We start from the raw sequence: 21188 nt of genomic DNA, 5'->3' as shown, positions 1-21188 counted from the left end.
AGATATTTATGGAGAAACTATGAAACTATACCGAAAGACAAAAGAAAACCTAAATAAATGGAGAAATATACCATGTTCATGAATAGGGAAATACAGATCGAATTACTGTAATATTGGCAGTTCTCTTCATATTGATATACTGATTCACTGAAGTTCTAATAAAAATTCAACAAGGTTCTTTGTTGGAACTTGACAAGATCATTCTAAAATTTTATATGGAAGAGGAAAAGTCAAGAATAGCCAAGACTTTCTCCACTCAGCTGGCTCATTCTCATCATCATACAAACAGACCAAAGAAGAAAAGGCAAAAGATAACAGATAAAAACTTTTATAAAAAAAAGGTACAGGGCTTCCCTGGTGGCGCAGTGGTTGAGAGTCCGCCTGCCGATGCAGGGGACACGGGTTCATGCCCCGGTCCGGGAAGATCCCACATGCCCCGGAGCGGCTGGGCCCGTGAGCCATGGCCGCTGAGCCTGCGCGTCCGGAGCCTGTGCTCCGCAACGGGAGAGGCCACAACAGTGAGAGGCCCGCGTACCGCAAAAAAAAAAAAAAAAAAATACAGTAATTACGGCAGTATGATATAGGCACAGGATTAGACTAGTGGACAAATGGAGTAGAATGAATAGCCGAGAAACAGACCCACTTTTGTATGGAAACTTAATATACGACAGGGCTGGCACTGCAATCATTGGGGAAAGAATGGACTACTTAATAATTGGCTATCCATATGGAAAATAAGGAAACTGGATTCCTACCATACATCATATAGGAAATTAATTCCAGACAGATTACAGGCTTAATGTTTAAAACAAAACTTTACACCTTTAAAACCTTTAAACCTTTAGGCAAGAACGAAAAACTTAAAAAGTATTTCACAGAAGGGGAAACCCATGTAGCCAATAAACAAATGAAAATATGTACAGTTTTATCCAGGTTAGATCTCTTGGTCCACCATTAAAATCACTTCCCATGTACATTTTACTCTGTGGGCCTTCCCCCTTCTTGACTGGCAAAACTTCAATCCTGGTTAATTTATTTAATCCCCACCCCTATTCCCTGGCACTCCTTATGCCTCCATTCCCTGCCTCTTTTTTTTTTTTTTCCTTGTGTCATGCATTTACATCTGACACTTTTTGTTTTATTTCTTAACACCCCCCTCCCCAACTAGATTGGCAAAAATTAGAAAGTCAGGCAAAACCAAGTAATGCCCAGTGGAAGGGAAAGAGGTAGTATACAAGCCTGGAGTCAGGACGTGTACATTCTAAGATGCTCCTCCTTAAGAACTAAGATATGATGCAATTAAATTGCTCTATAAAGACTTATGCATGAAAAAAAGTGAAAACAATCATTGAAACTCAAGATGGATAAGATATATGGTTGTCGAAGGAATAACTATCTCTTGCTTGGGAGATCAGGAGAAGTTTCACGGAGAAGCCAAAGTTTAAGCTGAGCCAGCAAGTTTACCTGGTGTTCGAGGGGGAGGTGGTCTACTGCAGGCCAAGGGAATGAATCAACACAGGGTACTAGAAAATAAGTACTTCAGTATGACTGGATATGGATGTAAACATGGGGGTACCATGGACAAACAGGCTGGAGAGAGACAGACCAAATCGTAAAGCGCCAGTGATGTACTGCTCTACTGCACTAGGAGAAGGTGGCCTTTTTGTTGTAATATTTTAGCAGGCTGACTAACATATTTAGTCAAGGGTAGCCACTAACTCTGGGTTTATGTGGAGGTAGAGTGAGGTGGGGAGAGAAGTAGAAACAGGTAGAAAGATGCCAACAAAACACTGTCTCAACAGGAGTAGGCGGCCTTCCTGCTGAGTGATGGAAAAGGCATAACAAGCACAGGAATCTAAGCCTCAAAGAGCCACAGAAGACCAAGAGGAGGCAAAGTACAAGGGGCAGGGATCCCAGGACCAGTGACCAGGGGAGCCAGGCAACAGGAACCCACTACAGTAGGCGCCCCTTATCCACAGCGAATATGTTCCAAGACCCCCAGTGGATGCCTGAAACCACAGATATGACCAAACTGTACATATGCTATGTCTTTTCTTATACATGCATACTTAGGATAAAGTTTAATTTAGAAATTAGATTAGATTAACAACAAGAACAAAATAGAACAATTATTACAAACACTGTAACAAAGGTTACATGAATGTGGTTTCTCTCTCAAAATATCTTTTTTTTCCAAAATATCTTATTGTACAAATTTAATGCCTTTTCCGCGCCTCAACTAAGCGCTTATCGCGAACCGTGGCCGTAACATTTGCGGTTTGAGGTGAGACAGCAAAACTAGCACAAATTTCTCTTTCCTTCTGCCCAATTTCACAGATAGAAGATTCCTTCTTACTGTAGATCTTAGCAACCTCGACATATGATTTTTCTCTTTATTAAGTTGATAAGTTTCATCTTTTCACTTAAAGGAAGCACTTTACGGCTGCTCTTTGGCTCATCCAAATTGACGGCATTACCACTCTTGTGCTTATTAAGTAAAATAAGGGTTATTTGAACACATGCACTGTGATACCGACAGTGGGTCTGATAACTGAGCCAGCAGGCAGGATATGCTGGATGAAGGGATGACTCACGTCCCGAGTGGGATGGCACAGGCCGGCATGAGATTTCATCGTGCCACTCAGAATGGTGCACAATTTAAAATTTATGAATTATTTCTGGAATTTTCCATTTAATATTTTTGCACCGAGGTTGACCGTGGGTAAGTGAAACCATGGAAAGTGAAATCTCAGATAAGGAGGGACTACTGTAGTTAAATTAGGACTTAGAAAATGGTAGAGGAAACAGGGGACAGTGATGGTGGAGAGGGAAAGAAATGTCAAGCCCCAGAAGAAAAACCGAGCAAAACACAGGAGTTCGGAGTTCAGTTTTAGAGGTATTGAATTTAATGGTGCCTAACGGGCATTCAGGCCAGCCAGGAGACTTCCACATGGAGGAGGCCCTGAGGTCGTCTCCCAGACTAAATAATAGCGGATAATACCCTTGCCTGCAGGAAAGTGGATACCATTCTGAATCTGACTTCTGTAAGTGACTTTATAAATTACTCTGGGCTCTGTGTATGTGGGTGGCTTCAGATCACCAGTAAGGGCGCATGATCAACCTTGATCACCAGTGTCTGCGCTCCCCAAGTGGGCTGGTACAGTGGGGTGGCCTGGGCTGGGCAGGGATTTGTTTTCTTTACAGCAGGCCGCAGCTAGACTGGTCCTCCCTTAGGGAACCTACTCTGCCCTGTGGAGCCAGATGGAAGTGGGCGTGTGGTGGCATGTCCCTCTTGGAGGCTCCAAGGACAGAAGAAGCCTTCTGCCTCAATTCCCTCAGTTCCTCTTAGGTAAGGTAGTGTAGTGACAAGTCTGTGGTGATAAAAATAAGCAAAATGAGAATTAAGTTTGCATTTTAAAAAAACTTGATAAGATGTTCCAAATAATTTCTAGACGGTGAAAATACAAAACGAGACCCTAATAGCTCAAAAATCCTGGTTGGTTGCCCACTCTACGAGAAGGGGTGGGCTTTTTTTTTTTTTTTTTTTTTTTACAGATGGGAGCCTTTTATTATTATACTGTGTTTAGCACATCAAAGATAACATGTAACTGATTTTGTCGAGACTGGCCACTCCAGGCCTACATGGAGGTGGGGAGAGAAGAAAGAGGTAGAAGCAGATAGAGATGCCCAAAGAACTCTGTCTTGCCTGGGATGGGAGGAAGCACTGGAACAGGCAGAAGCCCAGGATTATGAGCCTTGATGAGCCAAAGAAGACTGAGAGAAACCAAACTGCTGAGGGCAAAAGAGGACCGCCGACCAGGAGCCAGGCTCCATCACCACGGAGACGTCATCTGAAACCATCCTGTTATGACGCCACTCCCTCCCGCACCCACACGGAGTGGAAGCAGGGACCTTACACAGCTCGGGACTCCCCAGACAGGGCTGAAGCACCTCTACAGGACCGGCCGCTCGGCATAATATCCATCAGGCAGAGAGGAGGGAAGGAAACATCTCTACAGGTTCTTAAATGCTCCCCACTCCTCCTCGCCCCACCTCATACACGGTGCTCTTAAATATTAACATTTAGGAAGAAACAGACAAAGGTCTACAAGCAAGCAAAATAGGTAAGTGCATCCGGAGAGGCAAGTGTGAGGCCCGGGACTGGTTCTCAAGCTGAGATGGGACAGAATGTGTCAGGGAGACTGTTAATGAACGCTAGGTAGCATGGCAGGGGGTGGGGTGGAGCACGGACCCGAAATCCAGACAAGAGCCTTTGGTGTGAGGAGAAGATTTCCTAGTCATTAAAGTCAGCGGCAGGGACTACTCCTTTGTGACAGCTGGAAATATATCCCCCTCCCCCCTCCCAACAAATCCTCGGCTACTCGCCTTTATGCCCTTTACGATGTGTTTCTATAGCTGACAGCGGTGATCTCTTTTCCTGGAACTCTAAGAGCAGGGCACAGAGGAACCAAAACTTACCTAATTATCGGCAGGGCCTATTGTCCTAATACGGTTACCATTCTAGGGAAAAGAAAAGCCTGATTCCTTCCCAGGAAGTGTGTGAGGGCAAAGGCTCACACTGAGAAAAGAAATAAGAAAAGCTCACTAGTCACATGGATGACGGGAAGCCAGACGCCCGAGTTAAAATCTCTTGACGGAACCTTAAAAGCTACATGAGATCGGGAAAGGATGCTCAAGACTTGGGAGGACTGTTTCATCCTAAAAAAAGCCAGCTCTCTAAATAAATAGAAAAAGGGCTGGAAGTGCAGATAACAGTATGTCAGCAAAGGGTCGCCGGGGGCTGAATTAGAGATGACTTTCTTTGTTTTTCCTCTTTGAGTACCCGTACTGTCTAAATTTTTATAATGACTACTTGGGCTGAGTTGAGGAGCCAACCAGGTGGACGAAAGGGAGTAGATCCATCTCAGGCAGAGGGGAGACCATGTAAAAGCAGAGGCATGAAGCCACACAGGGCAGCATGGACCATGTGCTCTAGCTTGGCTGGAAGGCAGGTGTGCGCAGAGGCGGGGGAGCAGGCGATGGGCCTGCAAAGAAGGCAGCGCCCTGAGCACAAGGGCTCCGATGCGCCAGGCGGGGGGATCTGGGAGCCAGGGCAAGTGAGGGCGCTGTATCAACAGACTGCCGTCCACAAGAAAAAAGTTACACGTAATCACTAATCCCTCCCCCGTGAATACCTTCATTACCCCGCGGGGACAGCAGATTTAAAAGTACTGTTCTGAAACCTCTAAATGGTTCCTTTTTTTCCCACAAGGAGGGCCTGAGACCTAATCTGATTAACTGAATGGACACAGATGTAATTGGCAGTTTCAAAAAACAATTTACACTTTTTTTTTTCCCAAGCTTTTTCAATGGATGAACATCCGGAACTCACTTGACTATAAACTGTGTACACAGTTCAGAGAGAAAAGTGAAATTGCTGTGCCCACTCCAAAGCTCACACCCCTTCCTCCAGAAGCAGAGGTCTGCCCACCTCTGCGGCCGCATGTGTTATTTACGGGACAAAGCTACTATCCAGCGCTTGACTTGAGACTCTTCTCTTGGCCTTTCCACGGCACAGCCAATAAATTCAAAGGATGCCAAGCAAACTGTTCACCCAGAAATACTTGGTTAGAAATATAAAAATATTTATCACTAGTCCTTTAAGAGGACCCCAGTTTTTCATTTTTGTCTTGGTAAGGTGACATTTTATTTCATCCTGTTTCCAGTTTAAAAGGAAATGGCACTGGAGAGACAAGGCAACTTTTCCAAGTTACTGCACTGTCTTCTCTGAAAGGGAGAAAGGAATGTCAAAGAAGGGGGCGGGGAGCTTAAAAAGAGTGGAACACCAGCAAGCAGGGCCTCCTCTCCTTTTCACCTTAAGTCTTTTCTCTCCCTCATTCACAGCTTTAGGTTCTTTGTTTGTTTAACAAACCATTACAATCATACCCAGTTCAATGGGGAGGAATGTGAACCTCTCTAAGTAGCTGTCCTCGCAATCCACATGTGTGGTCCATCCGCAGCCCATCCGCAGGGGCTTCAATGTGCCGTCCTGTGCTCCTGTCGCCCTGGAGGCCAGGCACCTTGCTTACAATAAGCCCCAATTTCCCGCTGCCGCATGCTTCCTGCTCCTTCCCAGTAGCCTATAGCGATGCCTCACGTTGTTCTTCCTTCCCGGCTTGGCTGGCGACTGCCCTGTCCATTTTGCCTGAGCTTGTCCCGCTAAGCTCCAGAGACACACAGGGCCTGGGGTGTTCGCCACCCCCTACCTGTCTTCAGCCCACAGACTCACCACCCAATACTTGGCAGTCACATTCCAGGATCTTACTGGTTGTCACGCACGGTCTTCCAGTGTCAATCATACAGTGACCGGAAGATACAAGGGCAAGACACTCCCACCCCCCCCACACACACCCCTAATGAGAACTGCCAGTGCCTTTCTCAGTTCCTAGTAGACATGCTGGCCACGTTGGGATGAATTTCAATTTCTGGCCAAGAAATCATGATATTATTTAGTAAGAATATTCTATTTCAAATGGAGCCAAAAGAACCTTCAGTAAAACAATATTACATTTCAGTTGAACTCATAAAGTCCTCTCATGCTACTTTGTCTACTAATGCCCATCTGACAGCCCTGTGAGATGGGCTAGAAAGGCATCTTTAACCCCATCTAACAGATGAGGAAACTGAGGCCCAGACACCTCAGTCCTTTGCCCACAGGCACTAATAAAAAGATACTGCAGGCAATACACTGTACTACGCAAAGCCTAATGCACAGCATTAACTTCTAAGAGTGTTAACTCCCATTAATGTCATGACTGATGACGACGATGGTGACCAGAGGCCAAACCCGGATGTTCTGAGCTAAACCAAGCACTCTCCACTCCCACCTTGCCATCCTCCCCGGCTAAGCTGTCTACACAGCAGCGGACTTCAGCAGTAGCTTTTACCGCAGTATTTCCAAAGCCTTGGAAGCTGTAGCTGGACTCCCTAGTGCAACTGGTACGTGACCAGCATCTTCCTTAGGCTTATCAGTCAACATCTTACACAAATGGGAGGCAACCTTTACACATCTTCTTATGTACACAAGTGAGGAGTGAAGATAGGGCAGCTTTAAAGCTTTTGAACTGACGGCGTTGTCAGCAGAAAATTCCAGAGATCTGCAGATATTACGGGGGCTGTGTGTGGGGAAGGCAGAGGATATGAGAAGCTGTTAACTGCAGGATCTGATTCCCCGAAACACAGAGGATACTAATTTGCTTTTTAAAAAGAGAAGGTCAAAAGAATTCTGTTCTAAGGTATTTCACAGTTTGAGGGGGAAATGTAGCTCTTCTCTACCAGAGGCTTTTTGAAGTGCCTTGAACCTCCTGCATGTCCTTGACCTCTTTTACTATGTGTTTACAAGCAATTACTAATAAACATGCTCAGATAGAAGTAATTTTTAAAAGCGATCATTGCTTGCGTACCTACTCGGCGACAGGAAACATCAGCTCGAAGGCAGTCAGGGAGACCTCTCAGAAGTTTGAGGCTTCAAACCTGTAAGAAGAGATCTTGCACACCTTAAGTGAACGAAGCTAGAAAAACACTCCCCCTGCCCCCCACCCCCGCTTACGTGGCAACTTGAGCTTGCTTACTTCAAGAGCACAAACACATACACAACTGCTAATGTGTGGAGGAGATTTTCTCCTGCTTTTTAGGCATTTTAATAGATGATAGATCAAGTTCAGATGTTAAAATCCTACAGTATAATACTTCAGTAGACCCACCACCCTTAATTTTTAAATGTCTCAGATACACCATATGGCAAAAGTCTGTAACATTTAGATCATCTGATATATTTAAAAGGTGTGCTGAAGTTCATAATGTTGTAACTTAAAAGGTTTTCAACGTCTCATGTAATCTTGCCCAGGAAGATCTTTAAGTATTTATATTATATCCTTTGTCCTACTTGCAACTGGATTAGAAAAACCCTGATGTTTTCCCCTGCTTTCTGCAAGTAGAAAAAAAAACAACAACCATGAAATTGCTTACATAAAATATTCAAAATAGAACTCAGAGGAAATAGCATTTTTAAAAAATCAACAGTATTAGAATACCATAAAACAGGTATGCAAATCTATGTAATAACAGAACCTAAAACAATTATGAATTGAAAAAAATCAGCAATAAACAGTAGACATTCATTTTCAACAAAAGCCTCACATAAAAAGCTTCGTATCTTCATATAGATTTATCAACCGTGCAGGGCGAAAAGGCTGAAGTCTCCAATTTGCATATACAATTCCATGGTTACCAAACCTGGCTATACGTTAGAATTACCAGGGCAATCTTTTAAAAATACAGATTCCTAGGCCACAGTACAAACGAACACTGACTGACAGCGTCGCTGGGGCCCTGGGAACTTATGTTTTCACCAAGTCTCCAGAAAGGTCTACAGCCAGCTTCCCACCACTGATCCCTGGTGAGCATTTGGAAACGGGTATCTCTGTTCACCAATTATAAAAGTTGGCTTCTTCCAACTAAGACTATTCTAACCAGTCGATCCTCTTAGGGGGGAAGCTTTTCGGGATTCTCATCACTGGTGCAAAGGTAAATCTATTATGTAACAGCCTAATATATCTCACCTAAGCGATTTATTCACTTGGTCGCCTGTTTTCTTCTCTTAATTTGCTCAAAAAGGCTATGTCCATTTATTTTGAATAATATAAGTTATTAAACAGGAAAATTAAGTTAAAAACAGGAAAATTAAGGCCATTTTCAGACAACTAAAGTTTTAAAATAATCCACCACAATTTAGGGGAAATACTGGAGGTGAGTAGGTTCTCTCAATCACCCAGAGTATTTGTTTTAAACGTACTCCTTGCTTTGCAGATGCATAAACACTTCACAAATTATCCTCATGGTCAAGCTCTCTTCTCAAAATACTCAACCTTTATCGTGGTGGTTTAATTGGGTGGTCTCCAAAGGCCTATATTAATTTTTTTTAAGAGCTGTAAAAAACATTAAAGCAAGAGAGTACAATTCTTCTGGATGATTCCTCCTTTGCTCCTACCCATCTCATCAATGGACAATACCAATTTATGAATTTATGAAGAGAGGCAGAGGCTCTCTTCTGCTTCACTAGAAAAGGCGCACATGACATGAAGTACGCAAACCAGGCAGTGGAGTAGCTTAGCTTCATTGTCAAAATATTCAAATTATCACTAAAAGAAAGAGATTCCTTTCTGAATTCAACAATACTCCTTGGCCTCTGAGGGCTCACACAGGAGCTTATTCTTAAGCCGTTCAATGTAAGCAGCACTAGTGAAAGCGGAGAACTCTGGCAGGGAGGAGATCAAGTCCCTCGGCCTTTCCCACCTGCCATCTCAGCCCCAGTTTAATGCTTAAATAGTTAACAATGCAACAGAGAACCTGAAAGCATGCGTGGCCCCAGGGGAAAAATCATGCGCAGTGTACAACAGTTTAATAAAGCAGCGCAGAGGCAGTTAGGAAGAATAACACGTCTGCATTTGACGGATGCTACTTGCAGACGATGGTTTTTCAGGTCAGAATTTGGATTTCAGAAATCACAGAGAAAAGGTTTCAATATGTCAATTCTATTATTTTTTTTGTAAAGAATACGTTTTTTTTTTAAATGACCCAATAACATTAAACATTTCTAGATATACTTGTTTCTGAGCTTCAGAGTAGGAAGAAAAATCACATTTTTCTAGGAACGAGGATTGGTGCACGGTAAACAGATCAGTTAGAGGGAATTGTCTTAAATAAAGGGGAGGTATTTAGGGGGAAGTGATTTGTTTATTCAGTGATGACAAAAACTAAAGTTTCCTGAATCTAGAGCGTTACGATTTCTAGAACGCATTTCTGCTGTCACAATCTGTTTTTCTAAGCATTAGCTTCTGAGCCGCTTTGAGAAACGCGTCTTTTTCTCTGTTAATGAACTGGTTTAGCTGCCTGCTGAGCGCTCACTGAAACCCGAATTGAACAAAGGGATTTCCCTCCAGTTTCAGCTCATTCACTTGGAGCTACTCCTGATTTTGCTTAAGTAAATTCTTCAAACTGACTTTTTTATTTCAAATGATTTGAGTGGGAAAGAACTGGGCGAGCCTGGACACAGGGAGGCCTGCCTCGGCTTCCAGCGAAAGACTCCTCTGGGTTGAGGATGTGCAGGGCCTGTTTTCGAAAAGCCTCCCAGATAAGTTTTTTATTTTCTAAGGACTGTAATTCCAGACGGAAAGGAGCCCACCCGATTTGGCAGATCACAGGCAGCTAAGTCTTACTTCGGGGAGCTGGATCACCGCGACTGAGATTATACCTCTGAAGTGGAGACCGTAAACAGGACATTCATTATTCATTTCACAGCAATGGAGTCGTTTTGAAGACGACAGGAGCATGTTGTGAAAGGGTCGCTCAGAGTTTGAACAGATCTGTGAGCCTGGCACCTGGCCCTCTACCTTCTCTCACACAATCCCTGGGGGACTTCAGTCACCACCCAGGGTTTCAACTACTCCTTGGGGTCACAGACCTCCCAAATCTCTATCTTCAATCCTGAACTTCTTTCATATTTCAGGCGAATCCATCTACCTTCCTCCTGCACCTCTCAGCTTAGATATCGTCAGTGCCCCTGAAGGTCACCTACCCTAGAGCAGGGGCTCCGCACGGCTAACCCGCCAGGCCTGCTCCTCCGCCACCAGCGATTTTAGCCACTGGCACCACTATGGGATAAGAGTTAACGTCTGTTGGATGCTCACCAGGTCATGGCCGTTGTTTTAATCACTTTACTTAATGCTCCAAACAACCAACCGTATGCGGAGGAAGCATTAACCTCATCTTACTTATGGGGAAACTGAGGCTTAGGAGTGACGCCAGTTTGCCCACGGTCACACAGTCAGCAAGCAGCTGGGCCGGGCTCTGCATCCAGAGTGTGGGATTTGAGAGTCCACATTATTAATAGTCAGTCTCTTCACCGTGTTGCTTCCCAGCTGCTCCAAAGTTAGAAACTCTGGAGGCATACGAGATTTTACTCACTGACTAAGCTATACAGATTCTTCGAGCTTATTGTCTCTCAAATCTGTTTCCTTCTCTTCATTTCCATAGTTACCAGTGTTTGGGTGATGTTTTGCCTTCATTACAGCCTCCAAATCAGTGCAGCAGGACAACTCTGGAATGTTACTTCGTTTGTCCTCCCAACATCCTTTCTAGCTCATTTAAAACAGGTGCAGCTTTGTAATTCCTTGTATTTTAGCCCAGATGACGGCAGAAGCAGTCTTTCTTTCTTAACATCTAAACCCAGTGAGGAGACTCTGCCCAATTTCAGGGTCGAGAGAAGGAGAGAGCGGTAAGAGGGAGAGAAAAAGACACTGTCCCCTCCACCCCCAGCTCCCGGGGCTGGAAAGGAAAAGAGGCCCTGGCACAGCTCTGTCCCCAAGGCAGGGCAGAACCCTCTAGAGGACAGCTGTGGGTGTGCTCAGGGAGGCCAGGCCTGGGGCAAGAGTGGCAGGGCTTCAAGAGACCACTACCCCACTGTCATATACCAAAGACCAGCCCTCACCTACCGGGTGCCAGGGAAGTCTCCAGATTCTAGGACACACACTCCACGGGGGAAAGGGAGACACCTAAAAATGACTGCAATGAAATTTCTCTCTAGGTTGACGGCATGGGGAATACAAAAGTGAGTACTTCCTGCATACTTGACACCGTGGAATGAGATTCAGACCTGTGAGGGGCGCCTGAGTAAGGTGCAAAGAATCACAGACTTGTGTGCATCTGTGCTATAGACTAGCTTCAACTGCCACAATGGGAGCCAGATTATTTTTCAAAAAATGCCACCACCCCTCCTCTTGTAGAGAGGAGTGTGGACTCTGCAAAGGTGCTGGGGACCTGGCAGCTGTCCTGTGCTTTAGTCCCGGGGGCAGGTAGAGAAGGAAGGAAGGAAGGAAACAAGTACAGATGTCGAGAGTTTACTCACAAGATTAACGCCTCTGATTCCTATGCAAATACCTAGAAAGGGAGAGACAGAGAAAGTTTAAGACCTTTATCTTAAGCTCTGAATTGCTTAAAAACCAAAGGAAAAAACAGAAGTCTACTAGGAAGAGAAAAGAGAGGCCAGTGCTGCTAGAATCTTGAGGCCCAGGACACCGCCGCTTCTGAGCCTGGACATGCCTCCCAGACCAGCTGCCCGGACAGAGTTTCCATCAGTTTGGAAACCAACTGTTTCCAACAGTTCTGGAAACTGTTGGTTTCCAGAAGATGGAAATAAGAGTGTGCTGGAAACTGGGGTGGTGTCAGGGAGGAGAAACGATATAAATGTGACAAATTTGTTGATTCAGAGATGTTGCAGTAACGGTAGGTCCTTGTGACACCAAATGTCTACAGGGATTTGGACTCTGGGGTCAGTCATGTCCGCAAAACAAATTCCATTTAAATTCTGTGGCTGAATATCTGAGACTTCGGATGAGGCTTATGAAGGCCCTGATGAAAACCAGAGAGGATTCTAGATAAGCCAAGATGTATCAGCCAGTATGCCGAGATTAGAACTTTTGGAACAGGGAGTTCTGGTTGGAAGCATTTCAGACATACAAGAATCAGCAAATAGGGGACCCCATTTTCCTGCTGCACTAGCACCCACTAAGTCTGCCCGGCATGTGGGGCACATCCACAGGGAAGACAGACCCGGGAGAGGAGGAGATATCTGGGGAGCAAGTGCCCCATCACAGAGGCAGGGCGGGCCAAGACAGTGCCCCCCTCTCTGCTTCGGTTATTAGGAAAATGAGCATTTGGTATTAAACGGTGCCGAAGAAGAAAACCCCCAGACAGGGAACTTGGAAGTTAGGGTGCGTTGAGCAAGCAGACAGAGGCTCGGAAAACCAGAGTGCAGGGCCGCTCTCCTCTCCTAAGGGTCTGGCCTCTGCTGACACTTGCTTCCCTTCTCACACCAGATGGGGGAGCCCAGATGGAAGAGAGGAGGGGGCAGTCAATGAGCACTCACAGGGCTCAGCCCCAACCCTCACCATCCGACAGGGGCAACCACGTGCCGGAGGCTACCTTCCGACCTGTGGTGCCCCAAAACTTAGTGGCGGTGGAGGGTGTGCTGGACGATGGGGACCGGCCCACCCTACTGGCCAAGAACTCAATTTTCACGTGGCTTCCTTCAAACTACTACTAGCCTGGCAAGTAAAGAGCTTATCAGTAAAGGGACATTTCTACGCACTGGACACCGAGATCCCTACTGGTTCCTCAGCCTCTCTGTTCTCAGACTGGCTCCCCTTCATCCCTTCATTCTAACAATGCCGCTGTCAGAGTGATTCTTCTAACATGCAAATACGCTCCCGTCACTTGGCTGTTTGGAATTCTTCAATGGTCCCATTAATTTCCGTCAGTTGCAACCAAGAGTCCTGACTGATCCACTGCAAGTTTTTAATCAGAAGAGCGATATGCTAAGGGCTCGCGTTATAGAAAGAGACCTCAGACAGCAGGCAGACAGATAATGCTCCTGCGTTTATCCATTCTATACATTAAAATCAGTAATTCCATAGGAAAAAACACAGAAAACAATTTTTTAAAGCTGTGCACAAAAAAGACTAACAGCAGTAACTGAACACTGAAGTTTCTCTGTAAAGCTGAGTGTTGACAGGGAGCTCTAAATCTCCCCTGAATCGGAACTAGCAAACAGGAACCATTTTAGGGAAACAACAAAAAATGATGATCACCCTACTGTGGTTCTAATTTGCACGTTGACTGTGTGTGTGTGTGCGTCTGTTTTATGAATCACTTTTAATTCCTGTGCTCAAACAAAAAGGGAAGAATTACCTTGGTAAATGCCACATAATGGATCAATTAAGTTACTCCCCAAATAAAGTACACTTTGTCATAGTATAAACACGCATAACTCCTAACACTATTTTAAACACATTGATAGAGATATGTGCTTTATTTATTAATTGTACCCACAATAGTTAACACCCTCCTATATGATGACCCCCCCAATGCCCTTCATCCCCAACGGCCTTCACTTTAACTTTTTGTTTGTTCAGGGAGTCAAGGAAGTAAAAAAAAAAAAAAAAAAAAAAAAATTAATACTATTTCTTGGATAGTAGCTTTCCTTACCTCAAAGTGGTATGATAATGTGTTTTACTCTCCCTTATTCTTTTACTAGAAGCATACTCTACTTAATACTAGGTTGTGTTCCTACAGTTAGTTAAAAAACGTTAACCAAATGATACTATTCTGCTGGAGGAAGTCCAAGAAAGATGGGCTGGTGGAGTGCAAAGAGCAGCGGCTTTGGAGTCACATGGCTCTAGGTCGGAACACTGCTCTGCTACTTGCCAGGTAGGTAACCTTAAGCAAGTTCCCTAACTTCTCTTCATGCTTACATCTCTCTACCTGGCAGAGCTGTTGTAAGATTATGCATTACGTATGTCCATACGGGGGCACAATGACTGGGGCAGAGTCTGAAGTTTATGTACAAAGTAGATGTGGCCTGTTTAGTAAGTATCAAGAATGATTTTATACACTGGGTAAATTCACAACTAGGAAATATTCATAACCTGTTTCAGAATACAATACATATAACAGAAAGTATGAATTATTGGTTCACTTCAATAATCTTTCTTTAATTTGGATCATGACACAATTCCATTCTCTAACACATACTTGTAAAAGAAGTTTCTAATTATTTCCTGCCTGCTTCAAAACTTTGTATGTCATGTATTTGAAAGATTTTTAAATTCTTAAGCAGTATAATATTATTCGCTGTGCTTTTAATGGCAATGTCACATTTAACTAGAGGAAACAATTACAAATAGGCCTGGCATGAATTGGTCTTACAGGTATCATGAAGTCACCCAAATGATATACAGAAGTGATTCCGGCACATTTGGATGTTGCTAGAATCTTTCTTTTGAATGTATGAGTGGGGAAGTGGATTAATTTCAATTAGAACCATTTGGAGAACAGGAATTTAAACACACACATCTAATATTTCACTTTGGCCCTTCACCTGGAGCAGCTGTGGACAGCCTTTCTAGAAGTCAGTCCAAGAGCAAAATAAATTTGGAAGTGGTTCATCTAGTTTAGGAGAAAAAAAAAAAAACCAAAAAAACTCAAGTGTACAATGGGATATAAGAAAACTTACAAAGAAGACTGGAATAAAAAAATATGGCATATTGCAGTCAAGGACATTTTGCAAAAAACTATGTGGAGAGAGGCCAAAAGTTATGGTTAAGCAACACTGTTAGCACTAAAGCTGCAAAGTAGGGGGAGGGTTCCTTTGGGGTGAAGAAGGCAATGGGCTTAAACAGAGAACGAATACACGTCACAGGAGAAAAACAACCCAAATGCTGGATATGAAATTTAATGACTAGGTGTCACTATTTTGAAACAGGCGTTTAAAACAAATCATCATCTCTATATGTATGATGGAGAAAAATAAAAATCAAAACTTCTGATAAATATTGGGGATCCTGTCGACCACGAGTTCCCTCAAATTTAGGGGCAAATTTAGGTTACCTCCACTGGATTTAGTGGCATACTTATTTCATAATTTTAGGAAATTTGGACAGAATATATGCAAATTGAGAATCACCTCACATTATGACTTTAGGAGCATGATTTAGAGACTGAATTGTCATGGATGCAACATACTAAATACGATTCTAAATGGAGTCTAATACCCCCAATTTTCCCCTAGCATTAATTTGTTTTTCTTTGAAAACGTCTTTTTAAGTGTCAGGGAGGGAGATCACAAGTTTCTAGAAAACAAGTCATGATAAATAAAAGGCATCTGTATAGTGCCCCTTATTTCTAAAGTTATATGAGTATCAATGACAGTTCTTAGCATGTTCTCTTGATTTTTCTAAAGAGGAAAAAATAGGCTTTCGTATTCCCCAGCCGTAATTTTTCCCTCAAGGTCTGCAGTTCCTCAAATGAAAATTCTCGGAGAGCAAGTGTTTTCTGGAACATAACCCCCTCTACCGTGGAGAGCGGGAAGCTTTGGCGTGTGCTCTAACGTAGGAGAATGAGAACACAGACTCACAGCTGGCCACAGAGAGCAGCCTGGGCAGAAGTCAGAGGGTGTAGCGGAGACACACTTACCTTTCTAAGTTTGAGGTACAGAGGAGTTTCAGATGTGACATGAAACATCAGATGTGAGAGCAATCCTAGAAGAGGAAAAAAATGTCAAAAGGTTAAAGAAAAAAAAAGAAGGCATTGAGAAAAACCACACCGATACTGCGTTAGGAGACATTTATATACAGAATGTGAGTTCAGGAATGCCAGGATCAAAAACTTCTTTCCGTCAATATGCCATCGTGTTATATTCCAACCTTCCAGAGACACACCTCTAAGTTCTTACAGGATTTTTAGTTTGAGAGAGACAATGTGGTGACGTGGTGACGAGCTGGGGCCATGGTACCAGAATGCCTACATTCAGATCCAGGTGTCACCTGGAGCCACTCAGAAACCTCACACCACTTGCTGAACAGCTCTCTGCCTCAGCTTCTCGCCTGTAAAATGGAGATGATAACCATACCTATAGCCTAAAAGCCTTTTGAGGATTAAATGAGTTAACGTGAGTGAAGTGCTGAACACGGCACCTGGGAAGCAAGGTGTACTCCTGTATTTGCAATTCTTTTCCAGAGACCCCAATTCACGTGAAAATTTCTCAGAGCCTCAGGAAGAAATCAGATGATAATCAGAACCTTTTGTAAAAGGGTCAACTAAGAACGTTATCCTTTAGGAAAAGGAAGCAGGTACCCATGCAGGGCTGAGGGTGCACTGGGGAAGAGAGGGGAAAAGATGACAAAGAGCAAGGAAAGACCATTAAAAGGCCCAAACCAAACAAACAGGCAAACAAAAACCAAACCAAACAAACAAACAAACAAACCCAAAACCAAAAGGAACCTTTGCTTAACTGCAATTTTTTTTTTCAAAGACAAGCTTATTACTCAGAGGAGAGGCCTGAAGGGCAGAACTTGTTGACAGTAAGCATACCCGTCTTTCTTGTAATTCAACATAACCTGTAAGGAGGATGTTTCCCTTTCAATGACTAGATCAGCCTGTATTAGGCCCGCTTCATTTGGATGGATGGGAAGCTGTCTAAGAGGGAAGTATCTTTCTGCTAGGAAGTTTGTCTATGGAGATAAACACACACATAAATACAAAGATCTAATATATGTTGATCCCCAAACGTATTTTGAGGGTCTGACTCTTAAATTACTTGAAATTCTTCTTGTATACGACAACAGTCTTCAGGCCCGAGAAAAGGACTCTTTTATGGAGGATCATGTAGTTGACGTTATCTGGTTCTATAAACACAGCAAGAACACAACTTTTAACTACAGTCACTCCCTGGGGCCTGTATGTAGTTCTATCAATGTAGACAAGATATGCCTCACCGCTTTTAAGCTGAAACATCAAACGGAAAAGTGTCGTTTGATTTCCTACTTCTCCTTCCACCCTCTACCCCTCCCGACTTTGGTATGATGTCACACGAAATTACTTCCAGAAACTGGGAGGATTGAGCAGCCGAGTTATAAAACCTAAGTAAGAGGCTTACAGCTTTCTTATCTACAAGTTAATACTTACAGGGGCGAGAGTCTATCAATGATCAAGGCCGTGGTAATTTTCCTGTTTTGTAAGAAATCCAGAATCTCAGCAGAGTCACAACCTGCCGAATTGACCCCATTTGTACGACCCATACACGCACCTATCCCTCTACAAGACTGGCTACCACGACTCGTAAATTTGGAAACCTGTATTTTAAACTTCATCCCTACTTTTAATCAAGACAGAAAACCAAACAGATTGCTTTTAACGTAATCTTTGTGGTAAAAACAAAAATAACATGGAGAATAAAATATTAGCCAGTTTCTGTACCTGGGTGCTTACTTACCTCTCCCCTGCCCTCACCTTTTCTAAAGTTTTCCATTGTGATTTTAAGATGTTATTTTTCCCAAAGAATGTTGACAACTATTTCCCACTTAAAGCTCTGGTTTAAAAAGAAATCGGGTTTAACGTGAGAATAACTCAGGAACTGGGCTTGTCCTAGGGTCCTGTGAAATCACAGGAGTTAGTACTCTAGAATCAACATTTCCCCTATACACTTTTCACTTAGAAGTAAAGGTGCTTGCTCCCTTTGACAAGAGGTTCATAACATACAGTGGTGGTGAAGCTGGTTAAAGAAACTGTCAAAGGTTTTGTTTTGCATTATTTCACATTACATCATAGAATTAAAACCTGAAAATGGAAGTCTATCCATCTCAATCACTAAAGCTGGTCAGGTGAAAGTCTACAAAACTCTAAATTAAAAGTTTTTTCATCTTCTTACTGAAAATACCTAAACACTGTGCTGAGACTTATTTTTTAAAAAGAATATTAAAGAAGAGAGCTTGGATTTGAAAAGGACAATGCCATACACTTTCTATGCCTCCTGTTCAGAGGCTGACGGACTGCCCATTGCCACATTGAAAAACTGTTTAATAATCCTCCATAAAGGAAAGATTTTAAAAAGCTATGGAACCAATCAGGTAACAATAGATCAATCAGGTTTCCCTAAATGTAGTATTTGCAGTTGAAGCCTGGATAAGTAATTACATTCAAAGTAATGTACAGGGAGCTATCAATCCCCATTCATTCAGCACACATTCACTGAGCCAAGAGCTTTGCTGGGTTTGGAGATATAAAAATGAATACGACACAGCTGCTTTACTTCCAGCTAAAAGAATATACCTAAACAAAGAGCTACAGGGCAATGTGTTAAGTGTTATAATAGAGGTGTGCACAAAGGGCTGAGGGCCAAAGGAAAAAGCAATAAATTCTTTCTGGGAAATCAAGCAAGTGAGGGGAGAGATAAAAGAAGGTATGGTGATGTTTCCTTGTGATAAACTCGACTTTTTCTTTACTGTGTTGTCAAACGTAAGACAGTAATTTTAGGATTTGTGAACCGTTCTCATCGCAAGTGCTAAATTGGTCTACAAGCCAGTTTCATTTATGTTTGACACAGACTTCCAGTTATAATATCCCAAGAATAAACATTTCAAAACTAAACGTGATTTGTAGTATTTCCACCCAACACACAATCCAGAACAGCACAAACACCTACGTGAATGAAACAGATACAAAGTTCAGGGATGTTTTGAAACATAAATGAATGAAAGACACATTCTAGAGACTTAGTGATATCATATTAACAATGCCTAAAATAAGTATCAATTTTTTTCTCTTCTTCTTAAAGCAAAAATAAAAGAATCACCTGATTATATCACGGTTAATATTTGTCTTTCTCTACTTCTGTGTTTAAAAAAAATAAGGAGGGTATTGAATCAACTTCTACTTAACATCATTTATTATGCATATCATATTCCTACTTATAACACAGTTGTGACAGAACCTCCATTGTCCATTACACACTAGCCCCAAACTTGAGTAATTCTAATGTAAGCATGAGAAACCACGTCTCCTTTGGGGTGAATTTCCAAATTCCTCTGTGTTAAACTGAGGTCTCATTTTCCCTGTGCCTGGTTTTCACAAGAAGGTCCATTCCACCCCATGTGCTCCTTTTCAGCTGTCAATAAACAGAGGCAGTGAATTCCCCCACGGCTTCACAAAGCTAGTTAGGCAGAGCCATTCATTCCTTCAGGAAAACAGGGCATTGATTTCAGTGAGTTCCCAGGGAGCAGCTGCAACAAAGAGATCAAAGGCCCACCTCTCTTTCCCTCCACTGCTTTCATTAGGCCAGGCCCAGACAAACAGCGACAGGTTTCCTCGAGACAAGGAGAGGGCCGGCAGACCACCTCATGGTTCAATTCAAATTCATCCGTTTCCTACATTCCAGTGACAGTCCAGAATGCTAACCATGACAGACCAGCACAATCACCCGGCATAATATACTGCTCGCTAGTTCATCCAAGGTCAGAGGGAGAAAACAAGCGCTGAGGGAAGTCCTCTGCTTCTAGGGCCCGCTGAGCCACGACAGCCCCCCGACATTCCATAAATAAACTAGGCCCGCTCACTCTCCCTTTCTTTCTCCACCCTGCAATCCCACAAGCGATGGTCTCACTTAATCTGCAATTTCTTTCGTGTCACCATACCTACACCACTGGGACACTCTATTCTCAACCTAATGGTTCTGCTGATGATAGGAGGCCTGCTACACGCACTGCCCTTCTTGGTTCACACCCAGTAAACTACTACCGTAGGATGAACTGAGAGCTGTAACTCCTGGGGCTTCCCTCAGGCCTCATCTCCAGAGAAGGCCATGCGACCTAAAGAGAGACTCCGTTTGCATAAATTCTGTTTGCAAAACACAAACACAACAGAGATAGAACAGTTAGCTTTTTGATGTGAGCTAGGTAATCACTGAAACTGGTAATCCAAGCTCTTAAATGACAGTCTGTGGGTGAATGAGGGGGTGTGTGTGTGTGTGTGTGTGTGTGTGTGTGTGTGTGTGTGTGTGTGTGTGTGTGTGTGTGTGTGTGTGTGTGTGTGTGTGTGTGTGTGTGTGTGTGTGTGTGTGTGTGTGTGTGTGTGTGTGTGTGTGTGTGTGTGTAGAGGGTTAGCGAGGGGGGAGGGGAGAACCAGAGGGACTAGGGAAGAAAGTGGATTATCCTGATTCGTTACCTACACTGAACACACAGAATTTAAAGATTTCCAAAGTCTCCACTGAATTCCGAACTGCTACTTTGACACCACGCTCACGAGAGCCCGTAAAGAGCCCGTAACAAAATGCATTCATTTTATTGTGCTCCGCTCCATTTCTGCTGCTAATCCTGAGTAAACATGGGAATAGATGGGTTAAGTTTCAAAATTCCTAAACCAAAAAGAAAATAAACAATACTGGAATGAAAGGTATGGAGAACTCACTCCATGACACACAACACGGCCTTCCCACGTGCCCATCTTAGGAGCTTCAGGACTGACCTGGGGGGTCCATTCATTGATTATTCATTTGACTGCCAAAGATGCCATTTTGTATAGGGTACTGAACAGTCCGCAAGGTAAAGACTTTCACTTTTCTCAAACTGGGACAGAAATAAACTTAGAAAATACAGAACTCCCAACTGCACAGGCAAGGTAGTGGAATTCTTGGTAGGCTCAGTGTGACAGTTATATTAGGAACCTCAAAGCTGACTCTGGCACTGATTCACTTTGGCCTCTGTGTCTCCCTCCGCTTCCAAAATGGAGACAGAAACATC

At 43.3% G+C, this 21188-nt stretch overlaps 1 protein-coding gene across 8 annotated transcripts in view; it reads right to left on the bottom strand.

Moving 5' to 3' along the window:
- The window catches only part of PLAGL1 (PLAG1 like zinc finger 1), a 65700-nt gene that overhangs the window by 14489 nt on the left and 30023 nt on the right, over positions 1 to 21188 (bottom strand). For 4 of the 8 annotated variants that reach the window (XM_060167465.1, XM_060167466.1, XM_060167467.1 and 1 more), the window contains exons 4-6: positions 16090 to 16154; positions 11966 to 11997; positions 7464 to 7533 (exon numbers count right to left, since the gene is read on the bottom strand). The gene's annotated coding sequence lies outside the window, so the exon portion shown is untranslated. Of the gene's footprint in view, positions 1 to 7463; positions 9546 to 11098; positions 11118 to 11965; positions 11998 to 16089; positions 16155 to 21188 lie in introns of those variants that run through there. The other 4 variants (XM_060167468.1, XM_060167463.1, XM_060167464.1 and 1 more) reach the window with 4 other exon arrangements.

The sequence above is a fragment of the Lagenorhynchus albirostris genome, chromosome 12 (assembly GCF_949774975.1).
Source record: "Lagenorhynchus albirostris chromosome 12, mLagAlb1.1, whole genome shotgun sequence".
Taxonomy (NCBI): Eukaryota; Metazoa; Chordata; class Mammalia; order Artiodactyla; family Delphinidae; genus Lagenorhynchus; species Lagenorhynchus albirostris.
This window is presented reverse-complemented; position numbering and strand designations above follow the sequence as displayed.